Source organism: Lipotes vexillifer, unplaced genomic scaffold (genome assembly GCF_000442215.2).
Source record: "Lipotes vexillifer unplaced genomic scaffold, Lipotes_vexillifer_v1.1 scaffold1055, whole genome shotgun sequence".
Taxonomy (NCBI): domain Eukaryota; kingdom Metazoa; phylum Chordata; class Mammalia; order Artiodactyla; family Lipotidae; genus Lipotes; species Lipotes vexillifer.
In genome coordinates, this window is record NW_006785407.1 from 1,070,369 (window position 1) to 1,088,789 (window position 18,421).

At 39.1% G+C, this 18,421-nt stretch overlaps 1 protein-coding gene and 1 non-coding gene across 2 annotated transcripts in view; one reads left to right on the forward strand and one right to left on the reverse strand.

Annotated features, from left to right (window-relative positions):
- The window catches only part of MAP3K4 (mitogen-activated protein kinase kinase kinase 4), a 121,905-nt gene that overhangs the window by 88,767 nt on the left and 14,717 nt on the right, over positions 1 to 18,421 (reverse strand). The gene's annotated exons all lie outside the window — the stretch shown is intronic.
- TRNAG-CCC (transfer RNA glycine (anticodon CCC)) lies at positions 1,817 to 1,889 on the forward strand. The gene has a single exon. It is a non-coding gene; the product is annotated as a tRNA-Gly (tRNA).

Below are 18,421 nucleotides of genomic sequence, written 5' to 3' on the forward strand. Positions count from 1 at the left end.
CGGTCCGGGAAGATCCCACATGCCGCGGAGCGGCTGGGCCCGTGAGCCATGGCCGCTGAGCCTGCGCGTCCGGAGCCTGTGCTCCGCAACGGGAGAGGCCACAACAGTGAGAGGCCCGCGTACCATAAAAAAAAAAAAAAAAACAACTCTCCATAACACTTCTCTGTGGATATGTCTCTTCCTCAGCCTTGTAATCTTTCTCCTCTATCCGTACTTGTAGAAACTCACGAAGAGAACATAACGAGTGTGTTTCTGCTCTCACCACAAATAAAGAGAACTGATGTGCAGTTCCTGTTGTTTAGAGAATTCTAACATAAATGAAGTTTAAAACTAAAAACTTAAGGATCAGGGAAAAAAGAGCAAAGGACTAGAATATACAAATCAACAGAACTAAGCATCACTTACGTGATAGTTGGTGACGAGCTTAGCTGCTGAGTGGGCAGCTCTTGCCCTGACTTCAGAGGCCCACTGCTTTCGCTTTGTGAAGCACACAGAACAGAAAGCGTGATCTGAACAGCAAAGCAGAGAGCACTGATGACATGTGGTAGGTCAGGGTTTCTGTGTTCTCTGATAAACACTACAGGGCAGCACTCAGGTTAGGGAAGTTGAAAACTTCCCTAATATGGGAAAGGAAATAGTCAATCAAGTCCAGGAAGCACAGAGAGTCTCATACAGGATAAATTCAAGGAGAAACACGCCAAGACACATATTAATCAAACTATCAAACATTAAATTCAAAGAAAAAATGTTAAAAGCAGCAAGGGAAAAGTAACAAATAACATGCAAGGGAATCCCCATAAGGTTAACAGCTGATCTTTCAGCAGAAACTCTGCAAGCCAGAAGCGAGCGGCAGGACATATCTAAAGTGATGAAAGGGAAAAACCTACAACCAAGATTACTCTACCCAGCAAGAATCTCATTCAGATTCGACGGAGAAATTAAAACATTTACAGACAAGCAAAAGCTAAGAGAATTCAGCACCACCGAACCAGCTTTACAACAAATGCTAAAGGAACTTCTCTAGGCAGGAAACACAAGAGAAGGAAAAGACTGACAATAACAAACCCAAATCAATTAAGAAAGTGATAATAGGAACATACATATTGATAACTACCTTAAATGTAAATGGATTAAATGCTCCAACCTAAAGACACAGACTGGCTGAATGGATACAAAAACAAGACCCATATATATGCTGTCTACAAGAGACCCACTTCAGACCTAGGGACACATACAGACACAAAGTGAGGGGATGGAAAAAGATATTCCATGCAAATGGAAATCAAAAGAAAGCTGGAGTAGCAATTCTCATATCACACCAAATAGACTTTAAAATAAAGACTGTTACAAGAGACAAAGAAGGATACTACATAATGATCAATCCAAGAAGAAGATATGACAATTGTAAATATTTATGCACCCAACATAGGAACACCTCAATAGATAAGGCAAATGCTAACAGCCATTAAAGGGGAAATCAACACAATCATAGCAGGGGACTTTAACACCCCACTTTCTCCAATGGACAGATCATCCAAAATGAAAATAAATAAGGAAACACAAGCTTTAAATGATACATTAAACAAGATGGACTTAACTGATATTTTTAGGACTTTCCACCCAAAAACAACATAATACACTTTCTTCTCAAGTGCTCATGGAACATTCTCCAGGACAGATCATATCTTGGGTCACAAATCAAGCCCTGGTAAATTTAAGAAAACTGAAATCGTATCAAGTATCTTTTCGGACCACAACACTATGAGACTAGATATCAATTATAGGAAAAAATCCGTAAAAAATACAAACACGGACTTCCCTGGTGGTCCAGTGGCTAAGACTCTGCACTCCCAACGCAGGGGGCCCGGGTTCGATCCCTGGCCCGGGAACTAGATCCCACATGCCTCAACTAAGACCCGGTGCAGCCAAAAAAAAAAAAAAACAAAAAAAAAAAACAAACACATGGAGGCCAAACAATACACTACTAAATAATCAAGAGATAGCTGAAGAAATCAAAGAGGAAATCAAAAAATACCTAGAAAAAAATGACCATGAAAACACAACGACCCAAAACCTATCGGATACAGCAAAAGCAGTTCTAAGAGGGAAGTTTACAGCAATACAATCCTACCTCAAGAAACAGGAAACATAACAAATAAACAACCTAACCTTATACCTAAAGCAATTAGAGAAAGAAGAACGAAAAAACCCCAAAGTTAGCAGAAGGAAAGAAATCATAAAGATCAGATCAGAAGTAAATGAAAAAGAAATGAAGGAAAGGATAGCAAAGATCAATAAAACTGAAAGCTGGTTCTTTGAGTAGATAAACAAAATTGACAAACCTTTAGCCAGACTCAACAAGAAAAAAAGGAAGGAGACTCAAATCAATAGAATTAGAAATGAAAGAGGAGAAGTAACAACTGACACTGCAGAAATACAAATGCTCATGAGAGATCACTACAAGCAGCTATATACCAATAAAATGGACAACCTGGAAGAAATGGACAAATTCTTAGAAAAGTACAACCTTCCAAGAGTGAACCGGGAAGAAACAGAAAATATAAACAGACCAATCACAAGCAATGAAATTGAAACTCTGATTAAAAATCTTCCAACAGGGCTTCCCTGGTGGCGCAGTGGTTGAGAGTCCGCCTGCCGATGCAGGGGACATGGGTTCATGCCCCAGTCTGGGAAGATCCCACATGCCGCGGAGCGGCTGGGCCTGTGAGCCATGGCCGCTGAGCCTGCGCATCCAGAGTCTGTGCTCCGCAACGGGAGAGGCCACAACAGCGAGAGGCCCGCGTACCGCAAAAGAAAAAAATCTTCCAACAAACAAAACCCGGACCAGACGGCTTCACAGGTGAATTCTACCAAACATTTAAAGAAGAGCTCACACCCATCCTCTCAAACTCTTCCAAAATATAGCAGAGATAGGAACACTCCCAAACTCATTCTATGAGGCCACCATCACCCTGATACCCAAACCAGACAAAGATGTCAAAAAAAACTAAAACTACAGGACAATATCACTGATGAACACAGATGCAAAAATCCTCAACAAAATACTAGCAAACAGAATCCCACAGCACATTAAAAGAATCATACACCATGATCAAGTGGGGGTGTATCCCAGGAATGTGAGGATTCTTCAATATACACAAATCAATCAATGTGATAAACCATATTAACAAACTGAAGAATAAAAACCATATGATCAACTCAATAGATACAGAAAAAGCTTTTGACAAAATTCAACACCCATTTATGATTAAAAACCCTCCAGAGGGCTTCCCTGGTGGCCTGCCGATGCAGGGGATGCGGGTTCGTGCCCTGGTCTGGGAGGATCCCACATGCCGCGGAGCGGCTGGGCCCGTGAGCCATGGCCGCTGAGCCTGCGTGTCCAGAGACTGTGCTCCGCAATGGGAGAGGCCACCACAGCGAGAGGCCCACGGAACGCAAAAAAAAAAAAAAAAAAGCTCCAGAAAGTAGGCATAGAGGGAACTTACCTCAACATAATAAAGGCTATATATGACAAACCCACAACCAACATCATTCTCAATGGTGAAAAACTGAAACCATTTCCACTAAGATCAGGAAAAGGACAAGGTTGCCCGCTCTCACCACTATTATACAAAATAGTTTTGGAAGTTTCAGCCACAGCAATCAGAGAAGAAAAAGAAATAAAAGGAATCCAAATTGGAAAAGAAGTAAAGCTGTCACTGTTTGCAGATGACATGATACTCTACATAGAGAATCCTAAAGATGCTACCAGAAAACTACTAGAGCTAATCAATGAATTTGGTAAAGTGGCAGGATACAAAATTAATGCACAGAAATCTCTTGCATTCCTATACACTAATGATGAAAAATCTGAAACAGAAATTAAGGACCCTCTCCCATTTACCACTGCAACAAGAAGAATAAAATACCTAGGAATAAACCTGCGTAAGGAGACAAAAGACCTGTATGCAGAAAACTATAAGACACTGATGAAAGAAATTAAAGATGACACAAACAGATGGAGATATATACCATGTTCTTGGACTGGAAGAATCAACACTGTGAAAATGACTGCACTACCCAAAGCAATCTCCAGATTCATTGCAATCACTATCAAACTACCAATGGCAATTTTCACAGGACTAGAACAAAAAATTTCACTATTTGTATGGAAACACAAAAGACCCTGAATAGCCAAAGCAATGTGGAGAAAGAAAAATGGAGCTGGAGGAATCATACTCCCTGACTTCACACTATACTACAAAGCTACAGTAATCAGTAATTTTTGTGTGTATTGGCACAAAAACAGAAATACAGATCAACAGAACAGGATAGAAAGCCCAGAGGTAAACCTACACACATATGGTCACCTTATTTTCGACAAAAGGAGGCAAGAATATACAAGAGAGAAAAGACAGCCTCTTCAATAAGTGATGCTGGGAAAACTGGACAGCTACATGTAAAAGAATGAAATTAGAACGCTCCTTAACACCATACACAAAAATAAACCCAAAATGGGTTAAAGGCCGAAATGTAAGGCCAGACACTATAAAACTCTTAGAGGAAAACATAGGAAGAACACTCCATGACATAAATCACAGCAATATCCTTTTTAACCCACCTCCTAGAGAAATGGAAATAAAAACAAAAATAAACAAATGGGACCTAATGAAACTTAAAAGCTTTTGCAGAGCAAAGGAAGGCATAAATAAGACGAAAAGACAACCCTCAGGATGGGAGAAAATATTTGCAAACGAAGCAACTGACAAAGGATTAATTTCCAAAATATATAAGCAGCTCATGCAACTCAATATCAAAAAAACAAACAACCCAATCCAAAAATGGGTGGAAGACCTAAATAGACATTTCTCCAAAGAAGATATACAGATTGCCAACAAACACATGAAAGGATGCTCAATATCACTAATCAGTAGAGAAATGCAAATCAAAATTACAATGAGGTATCACCTCACACTGGTCAGAATGGCCATCATCAAAAAATCTGCAAACAATAAATGCTGGAGAGGGTGTAGAGAAAAGGGAACCCTCTTGCACTGTTGGTGGAAATGTAAATTGATACACCCACTGTGGAGAACAGTATGGAGGTTACTTAAAAAACTCAAACTAAAACTACCATATGACCCAGCAATCCCACTACCGGGCATATACCCTGAGAAAACCATAATTCAAAAAGAGTCATGTACCACAATGTTCACTGAAGCTCTATTTACAATAGCCAGGACATGGAAGCAACCTAAGTGTCCATCAACAGATGAATGGATAAAGAAGATGTGGCACGTATATACAATGGAATATTACTCAGCCATAAAAAGAAACGAAATTGAGTTATCTGTAGTGAGGTGGATGGATCTAGAGACTGTCATACGGAGTGAAGTAAGTCCGAAAGAGAAAAACAAATACCGTGTGCTAGCACATATATATGGAATCTAAAAAAAAAAAGACAGGAAAGTTCTGAAGAACCTAGTGGCAGGACAGGAAGAAAGATGCAGATGTAGAGACGTGGTGGGGGGAAGGGTAAGCTGGGATGAAGTGAGAGAGTGGCATGGACATATATACACTACTAAATGTAAAACAGATAGCTAGTGGGAAGCTGCTGCATAGCACAGGGAGATCAGCTCGGTGCTTAGTGGCCACCTAGAGGGGTGGGATAGGGAGGGTGGGAGGGAGACGCAAGAGGGAGGGGATATGGGGATATATGTATACATATAGCTGATTCACTTTGTTACACAGCAGAAACTAACACAGCATTGTAAAGCAAATATACTCCAATAACGTTGTTTAAAAAAAAAAAAGCAGTGTGAGAAAAACAACTTAGTTTGGAAGCTTTAGCTAAGAAACAATACATAATGGGGGGGAGGGGTAGGAAGAGAAATCAAGCTAAAGTTTATTCCTTTTCTTCCTTTAAAAAAAAACATTTAGACACAAAATCTAGGAAAATAAATACTAGTGGTAAGCTCAAGAGAACTTGCATCATTTCAATTAACTAACCAAAAGCATCCAAAACCTCATTCTGTATCAGCTCATGTGAGATGAGCTAATGTGGTCAGCTGACTGGTTCACAATGTTCCCATGGAAACCAATTATTTTGGATGGGGAAAGTAGTACAAGGTCTACATCAGCTGCCCTGAAACATTCTTCTTACTTGTGTTTGAAAACATACAAATGTGAAATGTCTTTCTGGTACTAAACTTCTGACAGTCACAGAAAACAATGTTGCATTCTTTTAACATAAAACTTTGCTCAAGTACCCTTCACTTGACATAAAATCCGGTCTAAGAAAAGCATGTCTTAAACTCACCCCAAGGGGGTTTAGTGTAGTTTTTATATGAAACATGTGAAAGACAAAAATTCAAACAACTTGGGGTTAAATAGTTCTGCTCTGACATAGTAGGTGAAACCTCATGGTGCCTGAAATAGCTCAAAAATGATGAAGTTGGATTAGATGAGCCTGAGAACATCGGTGGTTTTGCAAAAGCCCTAAAAAACAAACAAAACATTTCATTAAAAGTTCTTTAGCAAAGCCCTTAAACATGAAATATTGCATTCCAGGGCTTCCCTGGTGGCGCAGTGGTTGAGAGTCCGCCTGCCGATGCAGGGGACACGGGTTCGTGCCCCGGTCCAGGAAGATCCCACGTGCCGCGGAGCGGCTGGGCCCGTGAGCCATGGCCGCTGAGCCTGCGCGTCCGGAGCCTGTGCTCCGCCGCAACGGGAGAGGCCGCAGCGGTGAGAGGCCCGCGTACCGCAAAGAAAAAAAAAAAAAAATTCATTCCACATGAGCGCAGTTCTCAGCTGTGTGACGCTGTCTCCGCCACCTCCACCTCCCCATTAACCTATTCTCTATTAAGTAATAATTAAAGGTAGGCTTTTGCCACTGTGGGAAAGGGAGGAGGGGCAGGCAGAGGGGTTGGATTTTCTAAGTTTCTTTTTTAAAGAACTTATACACAATAGCTTGCTTGGCCTGCAGTATAAATTAAAAGGAGCTAAGCTAAGTTGGAGGTGGCACAAGGTTGGTGTGTACTGTAAGAGCCAATTAATACTTAGCTGATCTTTACTATCGGCTGGTAGTTGAACATTTATCAGCCTACCTCCAGGTAAGCTGTTATCAAATCTCAAGTTTATCCAACATTCACTACGTAACTTTTGCATTGATTCAGAGGGTAGGGTCTTTACAAACCTAGCATGTCTTCATTATTTTTCAGTATAGACACTCAAACATTTTTAACTAAAATTCTTTTTTTTAAACGAAAGTAGATATTTTAAAACAAGATTTTCTATGGAAATGAACAAGAGACTATCCCCCCAACTAGACCTAAAGCTCCATGAAGGCAGGGACCTCAGTGTCCTCCAGTGCTGCTCCTCCAGTGTCTAGAACAGTGCCTGGTGCAGATGACATGCCCAATAACTGTCTGCTGAATACATGGATTTGTAAGGTTAACAATTTTATCTTTGATACTTCAGATACTTTAGATAATTATTATCTAAATTGTATTTTAATAAAATCACATTTAATAATTTGAAGAATGTACATTTTTGAAGGCTACAAGAATTAAAGATAGACTTCTGACAATAATATTGTTTAACTGATACTGTGACCCTAGGTGCTAACATGACTATTTACTGACCAAAACAAGAGCAATGGAGTATGGTATAAGGAATAATGGTTTTGGAATCAGAATGACACGGGCTGAAATCCCTTCGTTCCCACGCTTAATAGTAAGAATACAAGTTTTAATCAAATTATTGTTTGCTTACAAACACTTTCATTTATTGAAATACATATTAAAAGCATCAAAAATGAGACATGCAAATAAAAACTCTGAGACATCTGTGTTGGCTGTTACTTTGCTGGCCTCCCAGCATTCACATCCTTGTATAATCACCTCCTCTTGAATGTGGGTTGACCCTGTGACCTGCTTTAACCAATGCAATGTAGCAAAAGTGACTATGGGTCAGTTCTGGGCCTAAGCCTTAAGAAGGCCACCTTTGTACTCCAGGGCATGCTAGCCACCATGTAAGAAATTCAACTACCCTGAGACTGCCATGGTCTTCAAAGCCTAACTAGCCAGGTGGAGAGGCTGCATGAAGGAGAAACCAGATAGGTCAAAGTCTTGCTTAGCTCCCATCCCAGCTGATAGCCAGTGCCAACTTGCTAGTGTGTGAGTGAGGCTATTTTGGACCTTCCGGCTGTCCCTGAGCCCAAGCCAACACCACGAAAAGCAGAAGAACCACTCAATACCATAACAGATAATAAATGGTTTTTACTTTAAGCCATTAAGCTTTGGTATGGTTTGTTAAATTAAAATAGACAACTGAAAAACATACAAAAGTTAAACATTTTATTTTTACTTTAAGCCCATGAATGGGTTTAAATCTGCCACGACTTTGATGAGGCTACAGCCTTGTCTTCTGGTGTGAGTCCCTGAGAAAAGTCACGAGTCAACTTTGTCACATATACCACAACCAAAGCACTGCATCCTCCATCCCCACTCTCTAGTTCTTTAAAATGGAACAAGAATTTAAAGATTTTCAGAGGGTAATTTTTCTGGATTACCTAAACTTCAACAGTTCTCTCCTATCCCTAATTTGATGGTAAGTTTCTTTTCACGACCTATCTTGAGACTTTCCAAAGCATTCCAAGTTAGTTTATACAGAAACTACAATTCTCTTTTGCATTCACATCTCATATATTTGCATAATAGTTTACTAAATTCTGCAATTACAATTAAAGCATACAGTAGACCTAAAAAGATTTAGGAACAAACCAGCAACTCCTGATAAGCATATAGTTCAATTGATGGGGACAGAAAATCACAGGCATTCTAGAGAGCGCCTATTAGTCATAAGCATTCATGATGCTGTGAGCGTCAGTCAATATGTCTTATAGAAGAAATGGATAGGGTTAGGTCTCGGAAAGGGTTACATAGATGAGTGTATAAGGCCTGCCTGGCTTAGATCTTCTAGAAGTCTTTTATTTCACACAAAGATTTATACAAGGTATACTTTAGCAGTCCTGATGCAGGTCGAACAAAATAGAACACAAAGATAGAAAACATATATATATATATATATATATATGTATATATATATATATATATATATACACACACATATATATATGAAGAAAAATTATCCCACATGGATAAACTTTACTCATCATTAGAAATAAAAATAATTATAAGCTATTTTTAAAATATTTTCAGATGAAGGCTTTCAGAAAATAAAATCATATAAACAAATATTACAAAATGCTTTAAAGACTTCACATTATTATTCTTCACTTCTGGTTAACCAGAAGATATCCAAAAAGAACTAGAACAAAAGAAAGAGAGAAAATTTTTAGGTATTTAAAAACATATGAGTCATGCTATAGATAAAAGACAAATGTGATTATTTCTATTATTTCTGCAATTTTACTGCCAACAGTTGAGTACTTAAAAACAAGGGGACAGGGGCTTCCCTGGAGGCGCAGTGGTTGAAAATCTGCCTGCTAATGCAGGGGACACGGGTTCGAGCCCTGGTCTGGGAAGATCCCACATGCCGCGGAGTAACTGGGCCCGTGAGCCACAACTACTGAGCCTGCGCGTCTGGAGCCTGTGCTCCGCAACAAGAGAGGCCCCAATAGTGAGAGGCCCGTGCACTGCGACGAAGAGTGGCCCCCGCTTGCCACAGCTAGAGAAAGCCCTTGTACAGAAACGAAGACCCAACACAGCCCAAAATAAATAAATAAATAAATAAATTTAACCAAAAAAAACAAGGGGACAGGGCTTCCCTGGTGGCACAGTGGTTAAGAATCCGCCTGCCAACGCAGGGGACAAGGGTTCGAGCCCTGGTCCGGGAAGACCCCACATGCCGCGGAGCAACTAAGCCCGTGCACCACAACTACTGAGCCTGCGCTCTAGAGCCCGCGAGCCACCACTACTGAGCCCGCATGCCTAGAGCCCATGCTCCTCAACAAGAGAAGCCACCGCAATGAGAAGCCCACGTACCACAACGAAGAGTAGCCCCCGCTCGCCGCAACTAGAGAAAGCCCGCGCGCAGCAACAAAGACCCAAAAACAAGGGGACAAAGAAAAAGACATTTTCAAGTGTGCGTTCTTATTTTTGCCAGTTCTAATGCCCCCCCAAAATGTGAGTATATCTATTGATATATCTTTATCCAGAGCTTTGCAAATCAATACTAGATTGTATGTGTACAGATTAGCAGGGAGACAATCAAAAGGGGATAAAAACTCTCCTTAGGTGCACCTGGTTGTACAGGAGTGGATGCAGGGAGCACTTCTTTCAATACAGGAAGTGAAAATAAGCACCACTTCAGTCTCACCGTGGATGCAATTTACAATGAAATGCCAACGAAAAAAACATTTAAAGAAAAGCAACATAAAATGATGATTCATTCGAAGGTTTTTATAGGCTTAAGTAAAGAGAACTCTGGGACTAAGGCAGGGACATCTGAAAGATGAAAACCTGCGTCAAAGCTGGGAGGATAAACAAACAAAGAGGCTTATCCCTATGCCAAGTGCACCCAAAACATTTAAGAGTTTAAAGAGACACAAGACGAATGTTTAAAACTTTAAACATAGCAAAAAAGAATTATGATCTCCCTCTACTTTCTCTCTTTCTTACAAGTGAGAACATTTTAAAAATCCCCTTATTCTAATTTGAATTTATATCTGAAAAAAGTATTTTATGTCATTACTTCCCATGTAATTCTCAGAAATCAAGTAACTGAAGAGCCACTTTCTGTAGGAAACAGATGAGTTGTCTGCATCGCCTTATCTTTTTTCTAATTTAAATTTTAAAAAGTTACTATAAATATAAATATGCTCTATGATACACATACACTTTCAAAAGATGAACTCCAACTGTTGAGGGGATAAATCGAGGAAAAAATACAAGCGTATGAGATACTCTCCCATGGTTTTCAGTGAAGAAAAATGGAAAGAAAAGTGGGAAAAGCAATTAGGACAATTTGGACATTAAATCTCTCACCTCTGCTTTGACACTAGCACAGAAAGAGCTCATTTATCTGGAGACCAGATCTTGGTTTCCAATACCACGCATCAACAAAAGAACAAGGACTTCTCGGAGAAATGGCTGATTCCAGGACTGGGGCAAGGAAGATGTAATATGAGCTTGAAGTATCTTGTAAGTGCACCAAGTGAGGAAGTGTTCCAAAATACAAAAAAACAATGGGATCATGTTAAAAGGACACAGGAGCAACCGAAAGAGCTCCCACTGGCCAAAGCTGGAACAATCTGAGCAAAAAAATAAATGACAAAGCACTGGATTCTAATCATGAATCCATGAGTCCATATGGATGTAAATAATTACTATATAAATAACCAGGAGAAGAGACAAATCTGTACAGAAAAAACCCAAACAATTTATGTAGCCAAGTCATCAAAGTTAACATCATCAGTGACAAGTCACGTTGAGAGCATGAGCTCCTGATCTGATGAGAAGGGCACTTCACCTCTATGGTCATCTTCCCAAAACCCATAACTCCAGCCAAACCATGATAAAAACACCAGACAAACCCAAACTGAGGAACAGTGTATAAAATACCTGACTGGCACCCCTTAAAACTGTTCAAGTCATCAAAAACAAACAGAGTCTGAGAAACTGTTAACAGCCAAGACACGGATAAGGAGACATGATGACTAAATGTAATGTGGTGCCCTGGATGCGATCTGGGAAGAAGAAAAGAACATTAGGAAAAATGAATGAAATTGGAATAAAGTACAGAGTTTAAGTAAATAATAATGTGCCAATAGTGGATCATTAGTTGTAACAAATATACACTGTAATGTAAGATTTAACAATAGAAGAAACTGGACACAGGATATATGGAAATTCTCGGTACTATCTCCAACCGTCGCTAAATCTAAACTATTCTAAAATAAAAAATTTATTTAAAAATTAATTAATATAATGACATTATATGGGACAGTTCCATGACAATGCTGAAGAAATTTGGGTTACTATACAGGTATAAAAGACTAAGAGCCAGGACTAAATGAAAAATGTAATATTAATTATAAAATTAAGCCATTCTTTATCAGTATAACCAAGATTGTGGTTGTAAAACAATTTTTAAATGGTACGTGAGGAAATGCCATTTAAAACAGTGACTTCCTAAAAACTGGGATATGCATCAGATTTCTATTTATGCTTTTCATCAGCTATATAATTTGTCACGCAGTAATGAACAATTTTCATTGTAACAGTGTAACTACTACCTTACATACCAAATACCAACCATCTGCCAAACACTATGCTAAATATCCTACATAATCTCATTTACTCCTTATGGATTAAGGACTATGGCACCATTTTAGGAAAGGATACTTTGCCCAGAAGGCCCATCCTTGTTGATCATGAGAATTATCATATAGTCTCATTATCAAATACCTATCGCTCAATTAGGCAATCTACAAATGCTATGCCGTTTGGTCTTCCCAACACCACTGCAAGTACTATCACAATCCCTACGTTGCAGAATAGGAAAAGGAGTTGCAAAGGTAACTTGTCTGCTCCCTGCGAAGTGCCTGCGCAGGACTGGAGCCCCGGTCTGACCCCAAGGCCCGGGACCCTCCCAACTTCAGCCCACCCCTCACTCCTAGGTCACTGGGATGTCTGCCTTCTCCCAAAGGCAGGCACAGAGGAGTACCTCCCCTGTGGAAGGAGGTCCCTACTGGCTGGAGAAAAAGCCTGGGGACAGTTCAGGGACTGAGTTCTCTGGCCAGCTCTGGGGTTCCCTTCTTTGGTGAAGTCTTTTAGCCACTCTAGGTCTACACTTCCTCACCTGTCAGCCTAGGTAAGACGCTGAGTCTAAATTCCAGCCTGGGGAGACACAGCGTGCTTACGATACAAATGAGGAGGAAAAGTGAGAGTTTTGTTTGGCCTGCTTATGTCTGCATATCAAATAAAAGGTGTAACTCAACTCCACTCTCCCTCTGGTAGCTTCCTACTGCCCCTAACAAGTATAGGAACCACACCCTGTCTTCCTTGGAACACCAAAGTACTATTCCTCTAACAGAGGACTCATCAGACCAGGCTGCTGTTTCCGTTTCATGTAAATCTGTGTGTGTCTAAGACTAAAAAAGTGTAAAACTACCCACTGCAGGAAAAGAAAAACAGGCCTTTTAAATTAGAGGCCAGTTATTTGGAATTAACAACAACTTGACTTTGTTTGAGAATGGATTTTGTGTAAGAGACAGAAAACGATATAAAATTTTTAAATGTATGTTATTTTATTTCATTCCCTTTCAGTTTTTTGTTTCTTGGGTCTCTATTCCAATGATTTATTTATTTACAGTTGAAAACACATATTAACTGTTTCATACTGCACTATGTGTGCATGTGTGTCAACTACACCATTAGACCTTCACTTCATTCACCTACTGGACAAGCGCTGTGCTAGGAGTTGAGGAAACATACAATAGTGAACAAGAGAATCACCATTCCTTCCCTCTTAAAGTTTTCGACCTATAGAAAGATCGAGGTGTTTAGCATAAAAGTACACACACAAGTCTTTAAAGTGCAGTTCTTCATTATGCTGTGAAGGAAGATTACAAAGCATACCAGCAGACAGGATCTAGCCTGAAGAACCCATAGGGTGATAATAAAGAATACATCTCCAAAGAAGGAACACTTAAACGGAAACTCAGAAGCTCTGAAGGCACTGACCAGAAAGGGGGGGCGGGGGGAGTGGCTGAGACAGAAGAGCCCACAGCTCATTTGAGAAACATAAAGGCCATGATGGCCTAGAGTAGAGGGCAGAGCAAACAAGAGCACCCAAAGGGGCAGGCAGTCATCAGATTACGCTAAAGCAGATTCATCCTAAAAGAAAGGTACAGCCACAAAGAGCATTAAGTAGGGGAAGGGCATGAGTGAACTGACCTTTCTCGTCAAAGTATTTCCCATATCACCTTACACTAGCAGACAGGCATAAGGATATAACACACAAGGCCTCTCAACTATTCAATCTTAAAGTCAATCTAAACAACTATTCTGTCTACACTAGTCCAACAAGCAAGACCAATTCACCTGCCAGGAGCCAACAGAGGAGGGAAAAAAGAATTGTTCACTTGACAGGAGTTAAGAAATCCTTAAAAATGGCAAGTTAACATCTAAGAAATAAAACACTATTCAACATCAAAGATGTAATTAAAGACACAGACAAAAAGTTTGTCTCATGGGCTTCCCTGGTGGCGCAGTGGTTGAGAGTCCGCCTGCCGATGCAGGGGACGCGGGTAAAAAAAAAAAAGTTTGTCTCATGAAAAATATAACTTTCTTCTAACTAAAGACTATATAAACTGAGGGAAATATAATGTACCTAAAAAAATTTTAGAAAGAAGCTCCTATTTTTAATTTTATAGTTTTCTTCACTAAGAAGAACATAATTGGTAACTGCGGTTGAATACATAAGGCTAATGTGAAATTAACTGGAAATGTTGGGCCTGAAGGCCCGTGAGTATACAAATACCACTCACAGTTTCCGAAAAGAAGTATCTCACAGTATATAATTAAATGTAACATGTACAAAATATAGGGAATGTAAAAAATAAAGTATCAAAACTATATTACTTTATATCTCCATCATAGAGACTATGAGTCCTTTGAAACTGAATGCAAATTTTAATCACATCCATTTTTGGAGTCAAGAGTCCATAGCTTTATCAGATTCTCAAATGTAGTCTATGACCCATAAAGGGTTAAGAAGCATGGACCTAGACAATATTTACCACACAGTTAGCAGGGTTCTCCTTTCAAAATATCTCATCCTGACATATACTAAACAGACATTCAAAGGATAAAGGTATCAGATGAATAAGTAATTCAAATCAATACTCAAGCTACAAGGTTGCTTCCACCCGCACTAGGCAAGAATAACAACCCCCATCCAGACCACATACACTGGCTTTGCCCGAAGCTGACTTCTAAATCACATCAATGTCAAGTTCACCAAATAAGACAGCAATTTTCAGTCTTTTGTGACACTATGTTGTTTTACGTTTGGAATGACACCGTCCTCCATACTTCTTGTTAAAGTGGTTAATTGAAATAAATTAACATTTAATTTAACAGCCCAATTAATTTAGGAATAATTAGAAAAATCCTTAAATGGTTCATAAGCAAGGCTACAACTAAATACAATAAAAGCAAAAGCCTCTTGGAAAAAAACTTTAAGCAAACATGGAACACAATGGTTTAGTGAATGAGATAAAAGGAGAATGTTTCATATAATACATTACTAGAGACGTGAACGCAGAAGAAAACAATTACAAGAATAAAGTTATTGGGACTTCCTTGGTGGCACAGCAGTTAAGAATCCACCTGCCAATGCAGGGGACACGGGTTTGAGCCCTGGTCTGGGAAGATCCCACATGCCACAGAGCAACTAAGCCCGTGCACCACAACTACTGAGCCTGCGCTCTAGAGCCCGTGAGCCACACCTACTGGAGGCTGCGATCCACAACTACTGAAGCCTGCGCACCTAGAGCCCGTGCTCCACAACAAGAAGCCACGGCAATGAGAAGCCCACGCATCGCAACGAAGGGTAGCCCCCACTCGCCGCAACTAGAGAAAGCCCACGCACAGCAACAATGACCCAACGCAGCCAACAATAAAGAAATAAAATAAATTTATTTTAACAAAAAAAGAATAAAGTTATTTATAAAACTGACATACAAGGGTAGAAACCATGGACGAACAAGAGATTTAAGCAGTGATTTTCCAGTGATAATTTTGGGTTTATCTTTCTTGAGGCTCATTGAACTGTTTGAATCTATGGGTTTATAATGTTTGTTCATCAAATGTGAAACATTTACAGCCATATTTCTTAAAATATGTTTTTCAGTTTCCCCACCTCGCTTTCCTCTTTCAGGAGCTCTAATTACAGATATGCAGAGGGCTGATATTATCCCATAGGTCGCTGATGTTCTATACATTTTTTTCTAGTCGGTGTACTCTCTGTACTACATTTTGCATAGTTTCTATTGCTATGTCCACAAGTTCAAAATTTTTTCTACAGTGTCTACTCTGTTGATAATCCCAACCAGTGTATTTGTCATTTCAGATACTGTATTTTTCGTCTTCAGACATTCCATTTGGGGTTTTTTTAATATCTTTTATTTTTCTCCAATGTTCATGTTCTCCTTTAAATATACCTGAACATAATTCAATCATAAAAAGACAAATAAACCAATTAAAAATGGGGAAAGGATCTGAATACACACTTCTCCGAAGATATACAAATGGCCAACCAGCACCTGAAAAGATGCTCACCACCACTAGGAAAATACAAATCAAAACCATGAGATAGTACTTTACATCCATCAGGGTGGTTATAATCAAAAAGTCAGAAAGGGACTTCCCTGGCAGTCCAGTGGTTAAGACTCTGCACTTCCAATGTAGGGGGCACGGGCTTGATCCCTGGCCAGGGAACTAAGATTTCACGTGCTCTGCAGTGCGGCCAAAAATAAATAAATAAGTATTTTAAAGTCAGATAATAACAAGCATGGGCAAAGATGTGAAGAAATCAGAACTCGCATACGCTGCTGGTGGGAATGTCAAGTGGTGCAGCCAGTTTGAAAAACGTATGACCCAGCAATTAGACTCCTAGGTATATATATGCAAGAAAAATGAAAACATATGTCCACACAAACAACTGTATAAACACTTGAATGTTTATAGCTGCATCACTCATACTAGCCAAAAGGTGGAAACAACCCAATGTCTATCGAGTGAAGAATGGATAAGCAAAATGTAGCATATGCATTTAGTGAAACATTATTCAGCCAAATAAAGGAATGAAGGACTCATACATGGTACAACATGGATGAAACTTGTAAACATTAGGCTAAATAAAAGCAGTCATGAAAGACCATATATTATATGATTCAATTTATAAAACATGTTCAGAACAGGCAAATATACAGACAGAAAGTAGACTAATGGTTGCTTAGGACTGGGAGGGATGGGGGTTGGGAGGCAGCAGTAGCTAAAGGGTACCAGGTTTCTTTCTGAGGTAATTAAAACACTCGAAAATTGACCAGGTGATGTTTGCACATACCTTCGAGCACACTAAAACAACCGATCTGGACACTTTAAATGGGCGAACTGTATGCCATATGAATTATATCTCAATAAATTTATTTTATTTCTTTTTTTTTTCCCTTCCCTTTTTTTTTCCCCCGTGGGGACACCTCGGATATGAACCAAGGACCTCTTGATTGGCAGAAAGCTATTTAAAAAAAAAAAAAATACGTAAAGGCAAGAGACCTACTCCTATAGTTCTCTTACTCTTCATGTAAAACCCAGTTTCAGTTAGAATACTTTCTGATAGCCTAGAAATGGAATGCTTAAGAATTCAAATATATATACTTTAAGGTCAGTACAAGCTTTTAGCACCAAAAAAAAAGGGGCTATCTCACTTGTTCATGTCTTGAAGAAATTTTGAACAGCAAAACATTTGGGAAACTGTGTGGTACAGACCTCTACATAACCAAATTACCTTACTTTAATCACCTATTATTCAAATTCTAGCAAAATAATTTGAAAAAGCACTAGCAAATGAGCAGGATTTGAACAGAAGGCAATCCTATTTCTACTAAAACAAGGGGAATTAGGGATCTTACGACAGGTTCTACATCAGCTCTCATTCAGAGAGCAATTCTAAGAGGAGAGCTCTTACCAGGTACGCAAGATGTAGTATCCAGCGATGCAAAAAGGAATAGAAATCTTGCACACGGAGCCTTAAAAAAAGACACTCCTTTGTCTTTTATTAGTTCACAAATTCTCAGAAAATGAGAACAGAAAGGGAATACAAAGGAAGAGGTGCCAAGAACCAGTAAAATTACTAAAGTCTTGTCAGTGATAATTCATTGAATTAACTCATTCGTTCCATCAACAGATACTTATGCAGTATCTACCATGTGCATAGCTGTCAGAACAAGATTTACAGTGATATAAAAATACATAAAACCTACATTATAAGCTCTTTTATGGCTTACAGTTTATGTAAGCTATGGTATTTTTCCATAAAATATAGAAAATGGTACTTATGGTATTTTTCCAGAAAAAAATGGATCTGAAATGATTTTCCCTTAATTACATGTGTTGGACTTCCTAGCTTTAAAGAAATGGAAGAAAATTTAAAAGAAAATATTTAACTATGTGAACATTTAAAACTTCAATATATAAAAAAATAATAACTAAACATATTAAAAGTTAACCTGGAAAAAAAATGTCCTTAATTTATAAAAGAGTCATTATTGTAAAGCAATTATACTCCAATAAAGATGTTAAAAAAAAAAACTCATTAAAACTGGCAAGAGGGCTTCCCTGGTGGCACAGTGGTTGAGAGTCCGCCTGCCGATGCAGGGGACACAGGTTCG